Source organism: Panthera onca, chromosome D1 (genome assembly GCF_046562875.1).
Source record: "Panthera onca isolate mPanOnc1 chromosome D1, mPanOnc1 haplotype 2, whole genome shotgun sequence".
Lineage (NCBI taxonomy): Eukaryota > Metazoa > Chordata > Mammalia > Carnivora > Felidae > Panthera > Panthera onca.
This window is the reverse complement of record NC_138348.1, coordinates 92,416,987-92,440,578: the sequence shown is the minus strand read 5'-3', so window position 1 is coordinate 92,440,578 and position 23,592 is coordinate 92,416,987.

The window sequence follows — 23,592 nt, the reverse complement described above, 5'->3', positions numbered from 1 at the left end:
CCTCCGTGTATTTGTGCTCTTTCCAGATTTTTTCTTGTGGTTAATTTCTAGTTTCAGAGCATTGTGGTCAGAAAAGATGCATAGTATGACTTTGATTTTCTTGAATTTGTTAAGGCTTGTTTTGTGACCTAATATGTGATCTATTCTGGAGAATGTTCTGTGTGCACTTGGAAAGAATGTGTATTCTGTTGTTTTAGAATGGAATATTCTCAATATACCTGTTAAATCTATCTGGTCCAGTGTGTCATTCAAAGCCACTGTTTCCTTGTTGATTTCCTGTTTGTATGATCTGTCCATCAATGTAAGTGCAGTGTTCAAGTCTCCTACTATTATTATATTATTATCTATTCTTTCGTTTGTTTGTTAGTAACTGTTTTTATGTATTGGGGTGCTTTCATGTTGGGTGCATAAATATTTGTAATTGTTATATTCTCTTGTTGGATTGTCCCTTTTATTATTATACAGTGTCCCTCTTTGTCTCTTGTTACAGTCTTTGTTTTAATGTTTATTTTGTCTGATAAAAGTATTGCTACTCTGGCTTTCTCTTGACATCCATTTGTATGAAAAATGTTTCTCCAACCCCTCACTTCCAATATGCAGGTGCCTGTAGGTCTGAAATAAATCTCTTGTAAGCAGCCTATAGACAGGTCTTGTTTTTTGTTTTGTTTTGTTTTGTTTATCCATTCTGTCACCCTATGTCTTTTGGTTGGACCATTTGGTCCATTAACATTCAAACTAATTACTGATAGGTATGTACTTAGTGCTATTTAGTTACTTGTTCAGTGTTGTTGTTTTTTTCTATAGATTTTCTCTAATCCTTTCTCCCTTGTTCTCTTCTCATGATAAGTTGACTTTTTTAGTGATATACTTGGATTCCTTTCTCTTTATCCTTACGTATCTATTAGTGGGTTTTGATTTGTGGTTACCATTAGGCATGTACTTAAGCTCTTCTGCATATAGCAGTTTATATTAAGTTGATGGTTACTTAACCATCTGTACTCTTAACCCATTCTGTACTCTTCTCCCTCCCACATTTTAAATATATGTCCTATATCTATAGATATTTACTTCCTTTTATTTTATGAATCTCTTGACTGATTTTTAGAGAAGTACTTGTTTTCACTGATTTTGTGTTTCTACTTTTCATACTCTTACGGTCTTTCCTTTCCACTCAAAGAGTCGCTTTTAATATTTCTTGTAGGGCTGGTTTATTGGTCACAAACTCTAATAGTTATTGTCTGAGAAACTCTTTCTCTTTCTTTCTACTCTGAATGATAACCTTGCTGGATAGAGTATTCTTGGCTGCAGATTTTTCTCTCTTGGTGCTTTTGAATATATTATGCCACTCCCTTTGGCCTGAAAACTGTCTGCTGAAAAATCTACTGATAGCCTAATGGGGTTTTCCCATATGTAACTACTTCTTTTCTCTTGCTGCTTTAAAAATGTTTTTCTTTGCCATTACTTTCTGCTATTTTAATTATTATATGTCTTGGTGTAGACCTCCTTGGATTGAATTTCTGGGGGGAATCTCCGTGCCTCTTATTTCCTTTCCCAGATTAGTTTTCAGCTATTATTTCTTCAAATAAATTTTCTATTCCCTTTTCTCTCTCTTCTTCTTCTGAGACCCCTATAATGTGAATGTTACTATGTTTGATAGAATCACTGAGTTCCCGGGGCGCCTGGGTGGCGCAGTCGGTTAAGCGTCCGACTTCAGCCAGGTCACGATCTCGCGGTCCGTGAGTTCGAGCCCCGCGTCGGGCTCTGGGCTGATGGCTCGGAGCCTGGAGCCTGTTTCCGATTCTGTGTCTCCCTCTCTCTCTCTGCCCCTCCCGCGTTCATGCTCTGTCTCTCTCTGTCCCAAAAATAAATAAAAAACGTTGAAAAAAAAAATTAAAAAAAAAAAGAATCACTGAGTTCCCTAAGAGTATTCTCAATTTGCATAATTTTCTTTCCTCTTCTTTGCTCAGCTTAGTTATTTTCCATTACTCTGTCTTAGAGATCATTAATTTGTTCCTCTGTTTCATTTAGTCTACTATTTATTCCATCAAGTGTATTATTTATTCATTTATTTTGAGGGAGAAAGAGAGAGAGAGAGCGCGCGCGCGCACAAGCAGGGGAGGGGGCAGAGAGAGAGGGAGAAAGAATCCTGCTTGTGGACTGCTTTTGGTGGTGACCATGGTGGCAAAGCATAAGCAGCAAAAGGAGAACCTAGGATAGCTTTCCTGAAGTGGCGCTTGAACTCACAAACTGTGAGATCATGACCTAAGCCCAAACCAAGAGTTGGATGCTTAACCGACAGAGTCACCCAAGTGCCCCCTTTATAAAAAAATTTTTGTTAAGTTTATTTATTTGTTTATGTTGAGAGAGAGAGCGAGAGCCTCAAGTGTATTTTAAATTTCATTTATTGTGTTCTTGATCTCTGATTGGTTCTTTTTTATATCTGTGTTAAGGGTCTCACAGATGTCTTCCACTCTTCTCCAGTCGAGTATCTTTATAACCATTATTTTAAATTCTCTTATCGGGCATATTACTTATGTCCATTTCGCTTAGGTCTCTCGCTGTGGTTTGCTCCTATTCTTTCATTTGGGACATATTTCTCTGTCTCATTTTGTCTAACTTTCTGTGTCTGTTTCTGTGTGTTAGGAAAGTCAGCCACTTCTCTTGCTCTTAACAATAACAGCCTTATAAAGAAGTCCTGTAGTGCCCCGCAATGCAGTGTCCCATGTTCCTCAGGGCCTGGGGCTTCAGAGAGTGTCTCCTATGTGTGTTGCATGGGCTCTGCTTTTGAGTTTTGCCTCTTTTTCCTTCAGTACCATTGTCTACAGAGGCTCTCTTTGTCTATTGGTCCCCAGCAGGGGTGGGGTGCATTTTAGCAAGGTGTGTGGTGGTCTGCTTACAAAATGAGACCTGCCCCTGCTGCTGCCAGAATTAAGGTCCCGCAATACACACAGGTTAGATGTGGTACTGGCAGGGTTTGCATGAGAAGGGCCCACAGCACCAAGACTGAGGCAGGCATGACTGGGAAGGGCAGATCTGCTGAAGCAAGCACTGCTTGACGTAAGCAAGTTAGGTAGTGAGTGTCCCAGCCCTGCCGGTTCCTGCGGGTGGCTGTGTGTTTGTGCTGAGCAGCAGGGGAGGGAAATGATGCTGCTAGCTCCTTTGTTCCTGGAGGGGTCTCTCCAGGTCATGCTCTGAGATAAGCAAACACTCTCCCTCTCATCTTCTCCCAGCATTTTCCCAAGTCCGGTCCTACAGCGTATCTGCATAGGCTGTTTGTCATGCTGTCTCTTTAAGGATAGGGATTCCATTTCCTAAAACCCTCTGGGATCTCCCAGAGCCAAGCCCACCAATTTTTAAGATTCCAAGCTTTAAGTCCTGCTGGTTATAAAAACTCATGAAATTCAGCCCCTCTTGCTTTCAAAGGCAAATGTCCTCCCTGCTCATGGGCTCTTCAGTGTGAACGTCTGTCTTTTGCCCTTCTCTGTGCCACCAGCTCCCTCCCCACCGTGTATGGTCATGATCCATTTCACTCCCAGACTGCATCTTTGCCCTTCTTACCTTCTTTGATGTGGCCTAATTTTGATTTTGGAGTTTGTTCTGCCAGTCTTTGGATCATTTTTCTGAGTGATTTATGCTGATGAGAGTGTTATCTAGTTGTATCTGTGGGACAAGGCAAGCTTATGGTCCTTCTACTCTGCCATTTTCCCAGCCAACCTCTTAAGCTTAGCTTTCTTGACAGGAGCTAAGGTAGATAGACATCGCCTGGGCACTGAGGTCCTGCACACAGGTCCTGAGGCTTCTGAGCCTGGGAGAAAGAATAAAAAAGAATAAAATTTATTTTACTTTTGGCTCCTGCAATAGCCAACTTTATTGCCCATGGGTGAATTGGTATTTGTTTCACAAGGAGAGCAGAACAAAGTCAGGAGATAATACTCAAAGATTGACATTCAAAATGAGATTATGTAGAAGACAACAGTTTTAGAAGCCAGATAATTGTTCGGGGAAGAAAGGAAAAGGAAAGGGATTTGTAAATTCTCTTTGGCTCCTCCTTTAACAATCCAACAACTAAAACTGGAGAACTCAGCGAAAATTCCTTCATGATACAGAATGACTGTCCTCTAAGACTGTGATGTCCAGGTCCACTCTGTCATAGAAGGGTATGTGTGATTTAGAGGAAGTAAAAATAAATGGCCTCCCTTTTCCAGCTTTCACATTTTGCTACCAGATGTGCTTTGTTAGGTCTGCATGGCACAGTAGTTTTATAATAATAAAACTTTTTAAATAAGAAATACAAGAAGAATTCACATAAATATCCAGATTTCTAGATATTTTACAGCACACATGTGGTATTTTTAAGCATCAAGGATTTGTCAATACTGAACCCGAAATACCCCATGGCTACAATCCACCAGAACTCAATACCTGCTGTCCTTTCCAACTAGGGTCACCCGGTTTCTTACAGCCTCCACTACTCTATATTTTCTCCCAGATATAACTAATTAAATCTAATTTACATTATTTGTTGGCATTTGAGCTTGAGTCTGACCTAAGAGATGATATCAGACATGTATAGCAGAAAGGAGTATAGTGAGAGTGGAAGGTACAAGAGTGAGTTTTTGAGGCATAATTCCTAACTTCAAACTCCACTCCTCATTTAGTAGATGTGTGGCTTCTGTGCCCCTATTTCTTCATCTATAAAACAGGATAATACTATCTTAGGACTGTGGTAATAGTTACACGAGATAATATACCCCTAAAGAGCTTGCTACAGCGACTGGTATGTCAGAATTTCTCCACAGATGTTAGCTGTTCTTAATGACATCATTTCCATACTCATATCTACATCATCTGAATACATTTGGTTACTCGCCTTCTCTTTCCCTGTCACTCGAAATACCTTGGTAATGGTGCCTAGCCAAAGTTCAAATCCTCCTTCTCAGGCACTGGCCCTGTACCCCTGGAAACATGAAATTTTCAGTATTTTGTGGCAAGGATCAAAGGCAGACACTCTGCCCTGCTGCCTGTCTCAGGATTTTAGCTGAGGTCCCAGGAAAGTCTGCTATAACAGCTGGTGTTCTAGATCTAAGACAGAACCCAAACCTAAGTGCTACAGACCTTCTTTCTGTTTCTAGATGAGAATCTACATCCTTTAACAAAATACTACATGTCTGAGTTGTGAGTTTATAAGCTATCTTCATATTCCCCTCTTCTCTAACCCTTTCTGACAGAGGCTTGGGGCCTTACAAACCTGGTCACTACCTACCTATGTACATATAGGTGACTCTGATTATATCTAACCTCACATAGCAGTCACATCCAGAGTATCAGTAATTTTCCTTTTACAAGGAGATAACCTGTATTCCATCACAAATTAGAATAAGACAGATCAAAACCAAAAGCAAATGAAGCTATCATGGCATAGAAAAATCACAGAATAGAAGATTAAGAAGAAAAGAGCAAATGAAGCAAGAAGTCTGACTCAGTCTTACTCTGCTCAAAAGAATATTCTGTCTTTGAAGCCAAATCTCTTGGAACCACTGAAAAGCACATTCAGAAATTAATCATGCAGCATCATTTCTCAACCAAATACGTTTTAGTTTTTAACCAAGTGCGTTATTTTTAAACACATTTATTTAAATTTCTATAAAAATTTTAAATCATAATGTAACATATGCCTGCTATAATATTTTAAATAATACAGGAATGTAAAGGGGTGCCTGGGTGGCTCAGCTGGCTAAGCATCTGACTCTTGATTTCCACTCAGGTCAGGATCTCATGGTTCATGAGATCGAGCACCACATCAGGCTCTATGCTATCAGCACAGAGCCTGCTTGGAATTCTCTCTCTCCCTCTTGCTCTCTACCCCTCCCCCTGCTCGTGCACATGCACGCTCTCTCTCCTTAAATAAAGTTTTAAAGAAAATACAGGAATATAAAAAGAAGTTGATGATCTTGCCATCCTCCAAAGCCCCCTCAAACCACATATTTTCAAGGTAATCAGTTTACCGTTACCAGTTTGTGTGATTACAGCAGTTGGAGTTAAAGTCCTAAGATGACAACCAGAACAGGGAGCCTCCTCCACCAGCCCAATGGAGACTCCAGTAGACATGGTCCCTCTGACACACTTTGTCTGGTATGCACCTCCCCCCCCCCGGGCTGGGTAATGTTGTGATTGCCACAGAATGAGGCTGCTCTTGCTGGTTCCTTTCGACAGAGAAGCAGAGGCTCTGCCTCAATGCTCTCATTCATGCAGCAAATATCTACTAATCCTACCTCTGAGTACTAGGCACTGTCCTAGGAGCTGGGAAAACAATGACAAATATGATAGTCATGGTTCCCACTCTCAAGCAATGAATATGCAAGTAAGTAAAAGAATAATTATGAAGTGTGTTTACGTGCTATGAACAAACCAAAGAGAATACTGGAACATAAATACAGAAATCACAGGTGGTCACAGATGAGCTGTGATTTATGCTGATGAGAGTGTAACTCTCTGGGGACGGCAACATTAAAAGAGAGAAGGATGGTGACACTTGGATGGGTCAGTCAACTGAGCTTTCAACTTTGGCTCAGGTCATGATCTGGCGGTTCGTGGGTTTGAGCCCCGCATCGGGCTCACAGCTGTCAGTGCAGAGACTGCTTGGGATCCCCTGCCCCCTCTCTCCCTGCCCCTACCCCGCTCATACTCATTCTCTCTCTCTCTCTCTCTCTCTCTCTCTCTCTCTCAAAAATAAATAGAGGAAAGGGGCGCCTGGGTGGCTCAGTCGGTTGAGCGCCGACTTCGGCTCAGGTCACGATCTCGCGGTCCGTGAGTTTGAGCCCCGCATCGGGCCCCTGTGCTGACAGCTCAGAGCCCGGAGCCTGTTTCAATTCTGTGTCTCCCTCTCTCTGACCCTCCCCCATTCATGCTCTGTCTCTCTCTGTCTCAAAAATAAATAAACGTTAAAAAAAATATATAAAGTTAAGATGGCAATACTCCTCATTTGAAAAAAATTAAAATAAAATAAAATGAGGAAAATGGAAGCGTCTGAGCTATACTTTGGGTAGATTGTAGGTGATCCACTAGAATGGAGAAAAGGGTGGATATCAATGACTCTCAGGTATCCAGTATGTGCAACTGAGTGTAAGTGTCATCACTCACAGGGAGAAATCCCCTCGCTGAGGAATTCTGTCATTGTGGCATGAAGAAGGGAGGTAATTCAACTTTGTACATATTATATCTGAAAGTAAAGTGAGACATTCAAGTAAAAATGGCAAGTAGACAGTAGCTATGTGATCATGTAGCTCAGGAGAGAAGACTGGGATGTAAAATTAAGATGGCAGGATATGGGAGAAGGCGGTAGGTGTGATGGTTAATTTTAGTGTCAGCTAGGCTGGGCTAAGGGGTACCCAGATAGCTGGTAAAACATTCTGTCTGGGTGCATCTGTGAGGATGTTTCCAGAAGAAAGTAGCATTTGAATCAGTAGACTGAGTAAAGAAGATCACCTTCACAAATGAAGGTAGACACTATCCAATCCATTGAAGGCCTGAATAGAACAAAAATGCAGATGGGCAAATTTGCTCTCCTGGCTTAAGCCAGTACAGCCATTGAAGATCCTGGTTCTCAGGCCTTTGGACTCAGATTGAATTGCACCACTGGCCGGGTTCTCCAGCTTGCAGATGACTAATTGTGGGACTTGTTGGCCTCCATGATCACATGAACCAATTTATATATTTTTAAAGTTATAAATATAGCTTCTATGTAAACATAACATATACATATACATCTGTATTCATCTCCTTACTAGAGCTGCTTCTCTGACTAATAAAGATTTTGGTACTGGGGTATCTGGGTGGCTTGGTCGATTAAGCATCCGACTTTGGCTCAGGTCATGATCTCACGGTTCGTGGGTTCAAGCCCCATGTTGGGCTCTTTGCTGACAGCTTGGAGCCTGGAGCCTGCTTTGGATTCTGTGTCTCCCTCTTTCTCTGTCCCTCTCCCACTTTCACTCTGTTTCTCTCTGTCTCAAAAATAAACATTAAAAATTTTTTTAGTAAAAAAAAAGATTTTGGTACTGATGGTGATTCTAAAGGAGCAGAACTGTAAAGATGAGTATTCTGAATTAGTTCTGGGGTTTGTGAAATTGGCTCTCTAATCCGATGAGATTTAAAAAAAAATGTTTTTAATGTTTATTTATTTTTGAGAGAGAGAGAGAGCACAAACAGGGTAGAGGCAGAGAGAGAAGGAGACAGGATCTGAGCAGGCTCCAGGCTCCAAGCTGTCTGCACAGAGCCCGATGCGGGGCTCGAACCCATGAACTGTGAGATCATGACCTGAGCCAAAGTCAGACGCTTAACCAACTGAGTCACCCAGGTGCCCCTCTAATCTGATTAGATTTAAAGACACTAAGTACTCTATTTCCAGTAGTAAAGAGTGCAAAGATAGTTGATTGCATAATCTGGCAATAAAGATAAGCAAAATATCTCCACTGGGCGCTCATTAATTACTTATAAGAAACAAGACTAAAATGGCTATGTGTACTTTCAAACATTTTCAGAAAACTAACAAATAGGATAAGATTGGCTAGTTGCTCCCAAGATCACTAGACAATGTGGGGAAAGAAAAGGATGAGTTCAGAGGTTTGAATGTCCAGGTCCTGGGCCACAGAAATGACTGAGAACTTCATGTGTGCCCCGAAGGAGACCTTTTATCTCCTCTAGCTGCAGGGCTGAAATTGCTGAAAATCAAATGCAGACCCTCATCCTACAAGTGGCTGCATTACGATGTAACTTGAACTCCTGGTCTTTCAAAGGCTCTACTGTTACAAAGAGGTCATTAATTGAGAAAGAATAAGTTAGAATGATGGAGGTGGGGACATCGAACTGCTAAATTTTGAAGAGTCTTCTCTGCTGGTGGAAGACTCCTCCCTGTCCCCAGGGGAACTGACTTCCCCACCCTCAGCGGAAGTGTTTCACCCAACTGCAGTGGCACTGGCCTCCCCAGACCCAGTGGCAGCAGTATCCTCATGTCCAGTAGTGTCAGCTGTTCCACCCCCATCTGAGGGGATTAACCCTGCATTGACTGAGGAAACTATAATGGCCACCCCTGAGGCAGCTGCCTTACAAGATAATACAGATTCTCCTCAGGATCCACCCCACCACCCCCTTTGCTTCTAGACCTAGAACTAGAATCAAGTCCTAGCAGGCCACTTAAGGTGAGGTGACCCATGTGCTATACTCCAAAAGAAAGAAGTATTTGATTTTTATAATCCGTACAAGCAGAAATCTGGGGCACATGTGTGGAAATGGATACTAAGGGTATGGGATAATGATGCAAGGAACATAAAGTCGGATCAGGCTGAAGTTATTGATATGGGCACACTAAACAGAGATTGTGCATTTAATTTTGCAGTTTGGGAGTTAGAAAGGCAGTTAGAGGAAGGGATTCAAAGGCTTAGGGAGATTGGAATGTCAGAGTGCATTGTGATTTAAGACTTACTTACCCACAGGGTTTGGTGGGGGGCGGGAGGGAGGAGATGGGGGGTGCTCAGACGTACGTCTTCTCACCACTACTTTGACAAATAAATTTGTGAGGGGAGCCCCAGCATCCTCGAGGAGCTCTATGATCACCCTTCTCTTATAGGACAGAACTTACAGTAGGAACTGCAGTCACAACTGGAAAACCTAAATACATTGGGACAAATTGGACCCCAGGGTGGCAGAAGCCAAGTGGTGACACCCCAACCCCATCAGCAAGGTGGGCCTGGTTATTGCAAGGGACAAGAGAGCCAAAGCAGCAATCTGATAGTTTGACTTACACAGACTTATAGCTTTGGCTAGTTAATTATAGTGTTCCTACAAGTGAAATAGATAGAAAATCTAATAAATTCTTACTTGTTCTATACAAGCAGGAAAGTTCTACATCGGTGAACAAAAGTCTAACTTGAATCATAAAAACAGAATCAGGGACTCCTCAATCGTTCATTGACTTGAGCAAGTTTACAGACTCAGAATCCTTTGAATGAAGGGGGTGTCTCCTTCTTCTTGAAGTACATTATTGAAAATGTATACTGTCATTATTCCTCCCAGCCTTGCTCAAAGGGACCTATGGCCTTTTACCAGGGTAACTGTGAAGTGGGGAACAGGAAATATTCAGACCTTTCAGGGATTACTAGAAACTGGCTCTGAATTGACCCTAATTCCAGGAGACCCAAAACCAATCAGAGTAGGGGCTCAGGAAGGCCAGGTGATCGATGGAGTTTGAGCTCAGGTCAATTTCACAGTGGGTCCAATGGGTCCCTGAACCTTCCTGTGTTTACTTTTCCAATTTCAGAATGCATACTTGGAATAGACATACTCAGCTGGTAGAATTCCTTATTGATTCCCTGACTATGGAATGAGAGCTATTATGGCAAGAAAGGTCAAACAGAAACCATTAGAAATGCCTCTACCTAGGAAAACGGCAAACCTAAAGCAATTCTTAGGAGGGATTTCAGAGCTTAGTGCCACCATCCAGGATATAAGGGATGCAGGGGCAGTGATTCCCACCACATTCCCATTCAACTCACCTAAACACTGGACCATGGGATACCAAGTTACCATGAAACCTGAGCTGCCCAGCATGAACTGGGTATTATCTGATCCACCTGCTGATTTTTAGTCCCATTAAAAATCATCTTAGTCAAGATGGTCTAATAAGGACCAGATTTATCCTCCTGCCTAAAGAAACTCAAAAAATGAATAGAATATAGTACATAGTTTTCAAGGCATTGAATATCAGGTAATGTAGCTCAGTGATTCCTGAAGCATGGAAAATTAAGCGAGGTGACCCATATGACTATGACTGTACCATCTCACACCTGGAGAATTCGCAGGCTAAGGACGTGTGCCTGAATTGAAGAGGCAAAATTGACAGTCTGGAGAGACCAAGATGGCTAGAGCTCACAGAGAAGGGAACTGGAGAAAAGAGTACAGAGAGAATACAGATCTGGAGAGGATCTCTCTCAAGTATTCAACTGAGTACTGATTGGCACACGTGTGAACAAACTACACAAAGCAGGAAAAAGCACCATAAAAAGCACAGTGCTTATTCCCTAGGGCAGAGTGAAAAATCTCACAGTCAAACACAAAGAAATCCACACCAAGACACATCATAGCCGACCTTTTAAAAACTGCAGACAAAGAGAAAAGTCTTGAAAGCAGCAAGAAAGAAATGACATTTTATCCACAAGGGGAAACAATTCAATGGTAAGATTTCCCATCAGAAACCACGCAGGCTAGAAGGAAGTACATTTTCCTATTGAAAGAAAAGAATGGGTAGATCCTATATTCAGCAAAAATATACTTCAGGAATGAAAGGGAGACACAAGACATTCTAAGATGAAGAAAACTAGGAGAATATGTTGCCAGTAGACTGACCCTAAAAGAATGGCTAAAGGAAGTACTTAGAAAATGCTGTTCTTGGGACATCAAGAACAAAGATAAAACATCATAAGAGAATGGATAAACACAATAGACTTTCCTTCCTCATTTGAGTTTTCAAAATTACATTTGACAGAGAAAGCAAAAATTATAATATTGTCTGATGTAGTTCTTGATGTATGAAAAGGAAATATTTAAAACAATTAAAAATGGAGGATTATATTATAAAGGGACATAAAAGGACAAAGGGATCCTATACTGCATTCCAACTGGTAAAATGGCAACACCTATAGACAGTGATAAGTTGTCGCAGACTATGAGTCTGGAGTTCTTTCTTATTCAGCAAGAGAGCAGACACAGAATTGAATACGAGAGTGGCTAATGTCCAGGAGGAGACAAGAGCCCCAAACAGGGGTTTTGTCTCCGTAATTATGGACCCACGTGGTGAATGTGAAGAAAGCAAGATCTTACACACGTGAATGTGGAGAAAACAATCAGACAGTAATCATTAACTTGTGTGTTGTAAGAAGCAAAGGGTCTTGGGAGCCAAGTGGGGTTTATGATCAATGTACAATAGTATATCGGTATCAGATGAAAAGTGATTTCCTGCAGGTGATATAACAAGTTACTCGTGATTCCATTACAATATCTCACTAGCTAACCTTGGGTGCTTTCGCCCCGTGGTGGCAGCTTTCTGTCCTAAGCTTTTTTCTAACCCATTTATGTAAGTAGAACCTATTTCCCCACAATAAGTTATGCATATATAACATCTCGAGCAACCACTAAAGGAGCTATACAAAGAGAGTCACTCAAAAACGTTATAGATAAATTAAAATGGAGGTTTCAGTTCAAGCCAGTGATGTAGTAGGATCCTGCACTCAACCTCTTCCCACAGACATACAAAATCTATATATGGAGAAAGATCCTCTGAGAGAAACCCAAAACTAGCTAAGCAGCTCCTACATGTTGGATAAAAAACAAAAACATAACATAACATGAAGGGGAGGAGAAACTGAGACACGTCATAAATGTCCCCTTCTCCCACAACACACAGCAACTTATGATCAGGAGAGAACTCACAAACCCAAGTTTCTCCTTGAAGAGTGAAGGGTTTGAACCACACACCTGGTACCCCAACTTTAAAGACCTGCACCTGAAAGACAGTCCCCAAAACATCTGGTTTTGAAAACCAATAAGGCTTGTGTCCATGAGACCCACAAGGCTATTTCAACTAAGAAACAGTTCTTAAAGGGCTTGTGCAGACTCACCCACTCCAGAGTCCAGTACAAAGGCAGCCAGCAGAAAAAGTACCAAGACTTTGGGTGAAAGAAGCTTATCTATTTATCTTAAAGCATCCGCCAGAGGGAAAAGCATCTAATTTAACAGGCCTAATGAAGCACTCTCCAAAACCAGAGGCCTACAGGCATCTTCTTTGTGCTCACCCTCTGCCTTGCTCCAGCCCACTGGTATCTCCTGGAAAGGAACTTATACTCTCCTCTGGTGCTCTGATATTTGTGCCTGCTGCCCACCTCTAGGTCTCCTGGTGGTCAGCGAGGCTTACACTTGTGGGTCCCACAGGATTATAGACAATGGAAAAAGACACCTTAACTACCTCCCAGGGCACAGCAGAGAGACAACAGGCTGAGGTGCCCCGTCTTCCTATGAAAGAGACTTATTAGCTTATGTTCATAGCTATGGCCTGAGGAACAGGCTTATTAAACACACATATAAGAAGCAAGCAGCAAAACTTAAAGGCAGCCTACAGAATGGGAGAAGATATTTGCAAACAGCATATTGGATAAAGGGTTAGTATTCAAAATCTATAAAGAACTTATCAAACTCAACACCCAAAAAATGAACAACCTAGTTAAGAAATGGGCAGAAGACATAAACAGGTGGCTAACAGACACATCAAAAGATGCTCAGTATTACTCATCATCAGGGACATACAAATCAAAACCGCAATGAGATACCACCTCACAACTGTCAGAATGGCTAAAATGAACAACACAAGAAACAACAGATGTTGGCAAGGATGCAGAGAAAGGGGAACCCTCTTGAACTACTGGTGGGAATGCAAACTGTTGCAGCGACTCTGGAGAACAGTATAGAGGTTCTTCAAGAAACTAAAAATAGAGGGGTGCCTGGTGGCTCAGTTGGTTAAACGACCGACTTTGGCTCAGGTCATGATGTCGCAGTTTGTGAGTTTGAGCCCCGTGTTGGGCTCTGTGCTGACAGCTCAGAGCCTGGAGTCTACTTCGGATTCTAATGTCTCCACCTCTTTGCCCCTCTCCTGCTCATGCTCTGTGTCTCTCTATCTCTCAATAATAAATAAACGTTAAAAAATTAAAAAAAAAAAAGAAACTAAAAATAGAACTACCCTAAAATCCAGCAATTGCACTATTAGGTATTTACCCAAAGGATACAAAAATACAGATTTGAAGGGGTACATGCACCCAAATAGTTACAGCAGCATTATAAACAATAGCCAAACTATAGAGAGAGCCCAAATTTCCACAGAATGATTAATGAGTAAAGAAGATGTGGTATATATATATGCAATGGAATATTACTCAGCCATCAAAAAGAATGACATCTTGCCATTTGAAATGACGTGGATGGAGGTAGAATGTATTATGCTAAGCAAAACAAGTCAATCAGAGAAAGACAAATACCATATGATTTCACTCAATATGTGGAATTTAAGAAACAAAATAGATGAACTTATGGGAGTGGGGAGAGAAGAGAGGGAAGCAAACCACAGGAAGATTCTGAATGATAGGGAACAAACTATGGGTTGACAGAGGGAGGTGAGTGGAAGATGGGCTAGATGGGTACTAAGGAGGGAACTTGTTGTGATGAGCACTGGGTGTTTTATATAATCAAGTGTTTTGATGAATCACTGAATTCCACCCCTGAAACCAATATTGCACTGTATGTTAACTAAAGTTTAAATAAAAAACAAATAAAGTAAATAAAATTAAAAAAAAAATAAAATAAACACACATCTAAGGGCCAACTCTAATCCTCTCCAGAGACCTTGGGGGGAGGGCACTTTCTTCCTATTCTCCTTGTGCTGTACCGCAGATCATTGGTGTGCCCTGGAGGGGAGTTGGTCCATACGACTGGTATCCCCTCCTGGGAACACCTCTAGTTGCCTGGCTCTGGTGGCCAGTGGCTCTTGTGTTCACGGTCCCATGGGAATGTAACAAATGAAGAGACAAGACTTGGCAGCTACCAATCTCAGGGCACAGCACAGAGACAGGGACCAAAACACACGCTGGTTTCTCTGTGAAAGAGGCTTATTTGCTCCTCTTGGAGCTTTGGCCTGAGGGGTAAACTGCTGGTTTAACACACATCTCGAGGCCCATTTAGGTACCATCTGGGGATGAGGGCCAGAGGGTACCATCTTAGCACTATCTCTCTATCTCAGTCAGGGTTGCTGGTATTTATGAAAGAGGCCTATTGGATTATCTTCATAGCTGTGGCCTGAGGGGCAGGCTTCTAATTAAACTACATCTAGGGGCCAACTTCTCCAGGGACCAGGGAGGGTAGTGGCGTCATTTCTGTGCTCTCCCTCTGCCCTGCCCCAAGTTGTTTGCATCTCTAAGGTGCTTATGTACACATCTAACACCCTGGCTGCCCAGAGGACACATCGTTTGATAGCCTAAGTCTGATGGCCAGTGGGGCTTATGTTCATGGGTTCAGTGATACAGTAGCAAAGAAAGAAACAACTCTTAACTGGCCATCAGCACAAAGGGAGCAGACAGAAACTCCTATCTCCCAGTCTTCCTCTGAAAGAGGTATATTTGCATACTCTACAAGCTACTGCCTGAGGATCTGGCTTTCATCAGCCTGAATCTAGGTGCTGACTGGGATCATCCCATTCAGGACACTGACGGGTCCTAGCACACCCTCAACTACTCAGAGTCACTAGCGTTAAAACAGGCTGTTTTCACGATCACAAAGGTTTGAAAGGCAACCAAGAGATAGGGCAAGGTTGAATAATAAAGTTCATCTACTGCACAATGCCATTCCTTTAAGACTGGGAGAGGAGGCTATTTTATCTAATGTGTGTACATTAACACAATGAAAATGAAGAAATAGGGGAATATGTTCCAAATGAAAGAACAAGATAAAACATGAGAAAAAAATATTTTGAGAGAGAGTGTGCAAGCGAGTTGGGAGAGGCATGGGGAGAGGGAGAATCTTATGCAGCTTCCATGCCCACCATGGATCCTGACACGGGGGCTCGATCTCATGACTGTGAGACCACGATCTGAGCCGAAACCAAGAGTCAGATGCTCATCTAACTGAGCCACCCAGGCACCTCTAAGTTGGTAATATCAGGGGACTTTAATACTCTGTTTTCACCAAAGGATAGATCATCCAGACAGAAAATCAATAAGTAAACATTGGCCTTAAATGACACATTAGACCAGATGAACTTAAAAGACATATACAGAACATTTCATCCAAAAGCAGCAGAATGCATACCTTTCTTAAGCACACATGGCTTAAGCAAACACATTCTCCTGGACAGCTCATAAATTAGGCCACAAAACAAGTCTTAATAAATTTAAAGAGAATGAAGTCATATCAGGCATCTTTTTCAATTACAATGGTTTGAAACTAGAAATCAATTACAAAAAGAAAACTGGAAAATTCATAAATATATAGAGATTAAACAACATGCTACTGAACAGCCAATGAGTCAAAGAAGAAATCAAATCATAAATCAAAAAATACCTCAAGCCAAATGAAAATGGAAATTCAACACACCAAAACTGAGGGGGGGGGGGGGCAAAAGCAGTTCTAAGAGGGAAGTTCACAGAGATGAACGTCTATGTTAAGAAACAAGAAAGACCTTAAATACACAACCTAACTTGACACCTCAAGGAACTAGAAAAAGAAGAACAAATGAAGTTCAAAATTAACAGAATGAAGGAAATAACAAGGATAAGAGTGGAAATAAGTGAAGTAGAGACTTAAAGGGCAATAGAAAAGATCAATAAAACTAAGACCTGCTTTTTTTTTTTTTTAATTTTTTTTTAACGTTTATTTATTTTTGAGACAGAGAGAGACAGAGCATGAACGGGGGAGGGTCAGAGAGACGGAGACACGGAATCTGAAACAGGCTCCAGGCTCTGAGCTGTCAGCACAGAGCCTGACGCGTGGCTCGAACTCACGGACCGCGAGATCATGACCTGAGCCGAAGTCGGCCGCTTAACCGACTGAGCCACCCAGGCGCCCCTAAGACCTGCTTTTTGAAAAGAATAAGATAAAACAAACTTTCAGTTAGACTCACCAAGAATAAAGTGAGAGAAAATGCAAACAGATAAATAAAAATGGAATTCTAAAAATTATTCCTGTACTCTATATGAAGGCAGGAAAAACTAAAAGACATGAAAAACAAAAACAAAACTAATTCAATGACTGACTTAAAGTCCAAAATATCAATTATTATCCTACCTGTAAATGTTCTAAATACATCAAGACACAGATTGGCAGAGTGGATTAGCAAACATGATACAACTTTATGTTATCTATAAGAAACTCACTCTAAATATAATATTGAAAATAAAAGGATGAAAAAGATACAGCATACAAATAATCAAAAGACAACAGGAGTTATTAACCATAGATAAAGTAGACTTTGGGGCAAAGAAAATTACCAGAGACAGAGAGGAACATTACATAAAAGGGCCAATCCATCAAGAAGGCAGAGCAATTCTAAATAAGCAAACATCCAACAACAGAGCTATAAAATATGTAAAGCAAAAACTGATAGAACTGAAGGAATAGACAAATCCACAATTATAGCTGGAGATGTCCACATTTTTCTCTCAACAATTGATAAGACAACTAGACATAAATTTAGCAAGTACATGGGTGAACTCAGTACCATAATCAACCAAAGGATCTGACATTTGCTAAACCTTTTACCCAATAACAAAAGAATAAACACTATTTTAGGTGCCCACAGAACATGTACCAAGGTTTGCCACATCTGGGCCATAAATAAACTTAAATAAATTTAAAAGACTTAAACTCACACAAAGTGCATCCTCCAACAACAATGGAATCAAACCAGAAATTCATAACAAAAAGATAATAAGAAAATCTACAAACACTTGAAAATTAAACAACATACTCTTAGGTACCCCATGGATCAAAGAGGAAGTTTCAAGGGAAAATTGTTTTAAATGCATTGAACTGAATAAAAATTAAAATATGTCAAAACTTGTAGAAAGGAGCTAACACAGTGCTCTTTTTATAGCTCCTTTTATAGCAAGAAATGCATACATCTGAACAGAGGAAAAGCCACATATCAATATTCTAAGCTCCCATCTCAAGAACCTAAGAAAACAAGAGCGAATTAAACCCTACACAGAAGGAAGGAAATAATAAGAGGAGAAATCAACGAAAATGAAAACAGAAAAACAAATGAAAAAAATAAAAGAGCTGATTCTTTGAAAAGATCTAAAAAATTTAGAAACCTCTAGTAAGACTGACAAAATAGAGAAGAACTATTATTTCCAACATCAGGAATGAAGCATGGGATGCCACTACAGACCTTGATGACCTCAAAAAGATAATAAGGTAATACTATGAATGACTCTATATAAATAAATTTGACAACTTAGACAAAATGGACCAATTCCTCAAACATTACAGACTATTGCAATTTACCCAATACTGAATTATTTGATTAGTTCCATAACTATTTAAAATATTAAGTTAATAATCAAAAAACTTTCCACAAAGGAAACCCATGGCCCAGATGACTCCACTGGTGAATTCTAGTGAAGTACTGCATGTAACTTTTGACTCCCCAAAACCTTAACTACTACTAATAGCCTCTGTTCACCAGAAGCCTTACTGATAAGATAGTTGGTTAATACATATTTTGAATGTTATATATATTAGACACTGTAGTCTTATAATAAAGGTAGAAAAAAGAAAATATTAAGAAAATCATAAGGAAGAAAAATATATTTACAGTACTATTATTATATTTATTTTAAAAAACTACATTATCAGTCAGCCTGCACAGTTTAAATCTGTGTTGTTCAAGGGCCAACTATACTATATAAGATCTATAATGCGGCAAGTTATTATTATTTGGTAGACATTGTGCTAATGTGCATTTTCTCATTTAACTTTCACAACAACCCCATGAAAGTCAGATTATCATCTCCATTTTAAAAGTAAGAAAATCGAATCAAAGAGATGCCATATAACTTGCCTAAGTCACAAAACTAGGGAGTGGAGGAGTTAGATTTTGAGCCCAGATAATATGAGCTCAGAGCATACAGTCTTAATTACTATGTCATATCCTTCCATATTATTAAATGTGTTACTGAAAGAATCTGAAAGTGAAATAATTAGGGCTGAACTAGAGATTAATAGTAAAAAGGAAATGGAAGTGAGAGTTAGGAGACTTTAAAAGGAAATAAATGCAAGAACTTAATAATTATAAGATATATAGTGAAGAAATGGGCAGAAAACATGAATAGACACTTCTCTAAAGAAGACATCCAGATGGCCAACAGGCACATGAAAAGATGCTCAACGTCGCTCCTTATCAGGGAAATACAAATCAAAACCACACTCAGATATCACCTCACGCCAGTCAGAGTGGCCAAATTAAACAAATCAGGAGACTATAGATGCTGGAGAGGATGTGGAGAAACGGGAACCCTCTTGCACTTTTGGTGGGAATGCAAATTGGTGCAGCCGCTCTGGAAAGCAGTGTGGAGGTTCCTCAGAAAATTAAAAATAGACCTACCCTATGACCCAGCAATAGCACTGCTAGGAATTTACCCAAGGGATACAGGAGTACTGATGCATAGGGGCACTTGTACCCCAATGTTTATAGCAGCACTCTCAACAATAGCCAAATTATGGAAAGAGCCTAAATGTCCATCAACTGCTGAATGGATAAAGAAATTGTGGTTTATATACACAATGGAGTACTACGTGGCAATGAGAAAGAATGAAATATGGCCCTTTGTAGCAACATGGATGAAACTGGAGAGTGTTATGCTAAGTGAAATAAGCCATACAGAGAAAGACAGATACCATATGTTTTCATTCTTATGTGGATCCTGAGAAACTTAACAGGAACCCATGGGGGAGGGGAAGGAAAAAAAAAAGAGGTTAGAGGGGGGGAGAGAGCCAAAGCATAAGAGACTCTTAAAAACTGAGAACAAACTGAGGGTTGATGGGGGATGGGAGGGAGAGGAGGGTGGGTAATGGGTATTGAGGAGGGCACCTTTTGGGATGAGCACTGGGTGTTGTAAGGAAACCAATTTGACAATAAATTTCATATATTGAAAAAAAATAATTATAAGATATATGGGGATAAGAAAGAGTAAAAAATGATCATTCCTTCAGTGATGAAAGCCCGGGGAACTGATAAGATCACCGAAAGGAATATGGATATCATAAGGATGAATCCAGAGGGAAACAATAAATAGTATTTTAGATATGTTGTATTTGGGAAGACAAAAAAGGTATTCATGTAGAAATCTTAGTACACAGCAAAGATAAATTTTAGAAACCAGGGAAGAATAAGAATTGGAAATATTTTGAACTTATCTCACATAAAATGAGTTGTGGGAGCAATAAAACTATTTAGCTCTCCAAGGGGGAAAAAAGACCACACTCTGGAAACCAGCAACAGTTGAGAGGCAGAAGAGGAGAGGTGAGAGGAGAGCCAGGACAGGGTAACCTCAGAGAGTTCACCAGATGAGTTTCAAGAAGAGACTAGGCTGCTTTCTCTTTTCATTCTATACTCTTTCCTGGAAGATCTCATTCACACGCATTACTTAAACAACTATCCACCCACATGCAAATACTACAAGGCCATACTTTGCATCTGACCTCCACACTCAGATTTCCAACTGCCTAATTTTACCTCCACCTGGATGTCTCAAGGGCATCTCAAATTCACCATGCCCAAAATCTAACTCTGCCTGTCAAAATATGGTCTTCCAGAATTTTCCATCTCAGAAAGTGGCATCCAGCTGCAAAAACCAGAAACCTACAAATAATCCATGACCTATCTTCCATACATCAACCCCAGTCAATTCAAGGTCAAGTCATTATGAGTTTTATCCACTAAATAGCTATCTGTCCTCTCTCTTCTTGCTATTTCTGGCTGTTAGCATCCTCACCTAAGCCACCACCATCTTCTGCCTAAAATACTGTAACTGCTTCGCATTTGTACTTCACATAATCTTGCCCCCTCAGATGCATTCTCCTCAATGCATCCAAGACAAAATTTCAAGTGCACATATGAATGTGTCACATAACACATCCCAATCTTCACTTTAGTGAGTTTCCATAGTTCTTAGGAAAAAATCAAATTCTTTGTCTTGGCCTACATGACCTACATAACCTGGCCCTTGCCTACCTCTTCCGTCTCACCTCTACCCTCTCTTTGCTGGTCTTCTTTCAATTTCTTGAATCTTCCAATCTTCCACCCCCAATAGGCCTTTGCATATGGTTTTCCTTCTGCCTAGAAATCTCCTTTCACCCCCATCTCACCCTTCCACATTTTCCCTACTATCCTTTAGCTCTTTGTTCAGTGGCACTATGTCAAATCTCCCCATTACTAATGTTCTTATGAGACCATTTGCCTCTCCTTAGCACTGGACAGAATTGTAATTTTACAATAATTTGTGATTGTTTGATAAATGTTATTTTCTCCTACCCAACTGGAAGCTTTATAAGGGCAAGGATCATGTCTTTTTATTCATCATCAAATCACTAAGACATGGCACAGTACCTAACATAGGTATTGTGAAACCAAGTAAAGGCTACCTCATTTAAAATGGAGCTGAGAGGTTAGAAAGGGGAGGTTTCATGCCCTACAGTTCATTGTCAATTATAGATTCCCCAATAAAAAGCGATGTGCCTTGCATTTCCAAAAGGAAGAAGCCTATACTCGACTACCCCAGAAAGAAGAAGGAGGCTTTTTCCACTTGCCTGACAACAGCCCAACCAATGAGAGACTGTCACAACTCAGCCAATGAAAACCCTAGAATACTTCAAATTCCCAGTTTACTCCAAAGTACTTTTTGCTTATAACAGCCCCTCCTAACTTCCTCCTTTCCTCTATAAAAGAATGTCTCTCCTTTGTTCTCTGTATTTGCCCATCATTTTGCTAAACCTTGCATGTCCCAGGTTACAGTCCCAGGTAACAATCCCCTGCTATTCCCAAATAAACCAATTTTTGCTGGTAAAACAACTGACAGCTTTATTTTTAAGGTTAAGTGCTCAACAAATATTTGCTGAATAAATTATCAAACAGTCTCAAAAAAAAAAAAAAGAGAGAGAGAGGAAGAGAGAGAGAATGGGAACCGGGCAAAACAACTAGAGATGACTGTTAAGAAGATCACTAGTTACATTTGAGAGTACACTTTGAATACACTGATGAGCATAGAATCCAGAATGCAGGGACTTAAGAAACAACTGAGCAATGAGAATAGAGAGGAGAAATTGGACAAGTAGGCTGATAGGAGGTGGCAGCAGGGTAGAGAGAGCTGTTTTCATTTTGCTTTGCTTTTCTTTTTTTAAATTTTTTTAAGTTTGTTTATTTATTTTGAAAGGGCAAGCAAGCACAAGCAGGGGAGGAACAGAGAGAGAGAGGGAAAGAGAGAGAATCCCAAGCAGACTCCACATCGTCAGCACAGAGCTAGATGCAGGGTTTGAACTCATTTTGGTGAGATCATGACCTGAGCCAAAATCAAGTCAGATGCGTAACCTGACTGAGCCACCAGGGCAACCCCTCATTTTGCTTTTCTTTATGCCATTGTTTTTCTCTGTATTTCCAAAACTAAAGAAGGAAGAATTGCAAATGTTAGAGGCAGGAGATAATGAGTCAGGTAAGAGAGGGCTACAGTTGAAGGAGTTTGAAAATGTCAACAAAGGGGTGAGGTGAGCAAACATATCATAAAGGAGGGATTACCTTAAGCATGACAATATAACCAACTGAAAGTAATATTTCAAGCACAGAAAAAGATGCTTATGGGTTAATAAACCTAAGTAGGGAAAGCATCTAAAAGAGACCTCTGTTATAAGTGAGAGGTAAGGAAGCCATATTAAATTGCATAAATTAAATGTAATCAGCAAAATTCAGATTATGGGAAACTCCATAGGACCAACAATGTGCTTCCTTCAACAAACTGCACAAGAAGAAAATGGAGGAGGAATTTATAAAAGAAATGTAAATGAAACAACCAGTCACAATGTGTGGACTTGATTGGATCCTGGTTCAAACAAACAAGGGGGAAAAAAAATGAGACAAGTAGAAAATCAAACACTGGTTATTTGATGCTATTAATGAAATATATTAGATATTTTAGGTGTGATAATAGTATTGCGGTTATGCTTTTTAAAAGTCTTTTGTAAAAATATCATATGTAATATTTATAGATTTCAGATGCCTGATATTCTCTTCAAAACAATATAAGAGTAGGTACATGGATAGTGATATAGAATCAACAAGATTGGTCATGAGTTAATAATTATTGGAACTGGGCATTGAGTTCATGGGGCTTCATTACATACAATTTTTTTATGTGTTTGTAACTTTCCTCAATAAAAATTTTTAAGGATACAATTTGGTTTTCAAGAATAGGATTTTCTTTTATATACTGTATTTTAGATGGCCTTAGTTAAGGTTTCTTGACCTGGGTGTAATGTATTTCAGAGAATCATGAAGATTATTAAATCAGATCTAGGCAAAGTTGGAGCATAGTGATCCAGAAAAAAACAAGGACTGAGTTGAACACAAGATACCACTTGAAATATGACAGGAGATAGATCCTTTAAGTTGTTATCAATTAAAGGTTTTTAAAAATCAAACTTTAACATAAAGGATAACAAGAAAATAATTGGGGGCGGAGGTAAGGAACATGTTAAATGATCAAAGCAGTAGGTAAGAAAAATGACTCTACTCTTGTTTCTAAAATACATTGAGGAGATTTGATGTTAAAGAAAAGGTCATGCAGGTGTAAGACAACCAAACTAGAACAAGGGATATTTGCCCATGAGGAAAGAAAAGAATGTGTGGCACTAAAGTGGTATTGACTGAGATTGAAATCTAGGGGGTAGGGTCATTCAAATCTTTACAACCTACTTTCTGCCATCTTTAGTCCTTTTTCTTTCCCCCAACAAATC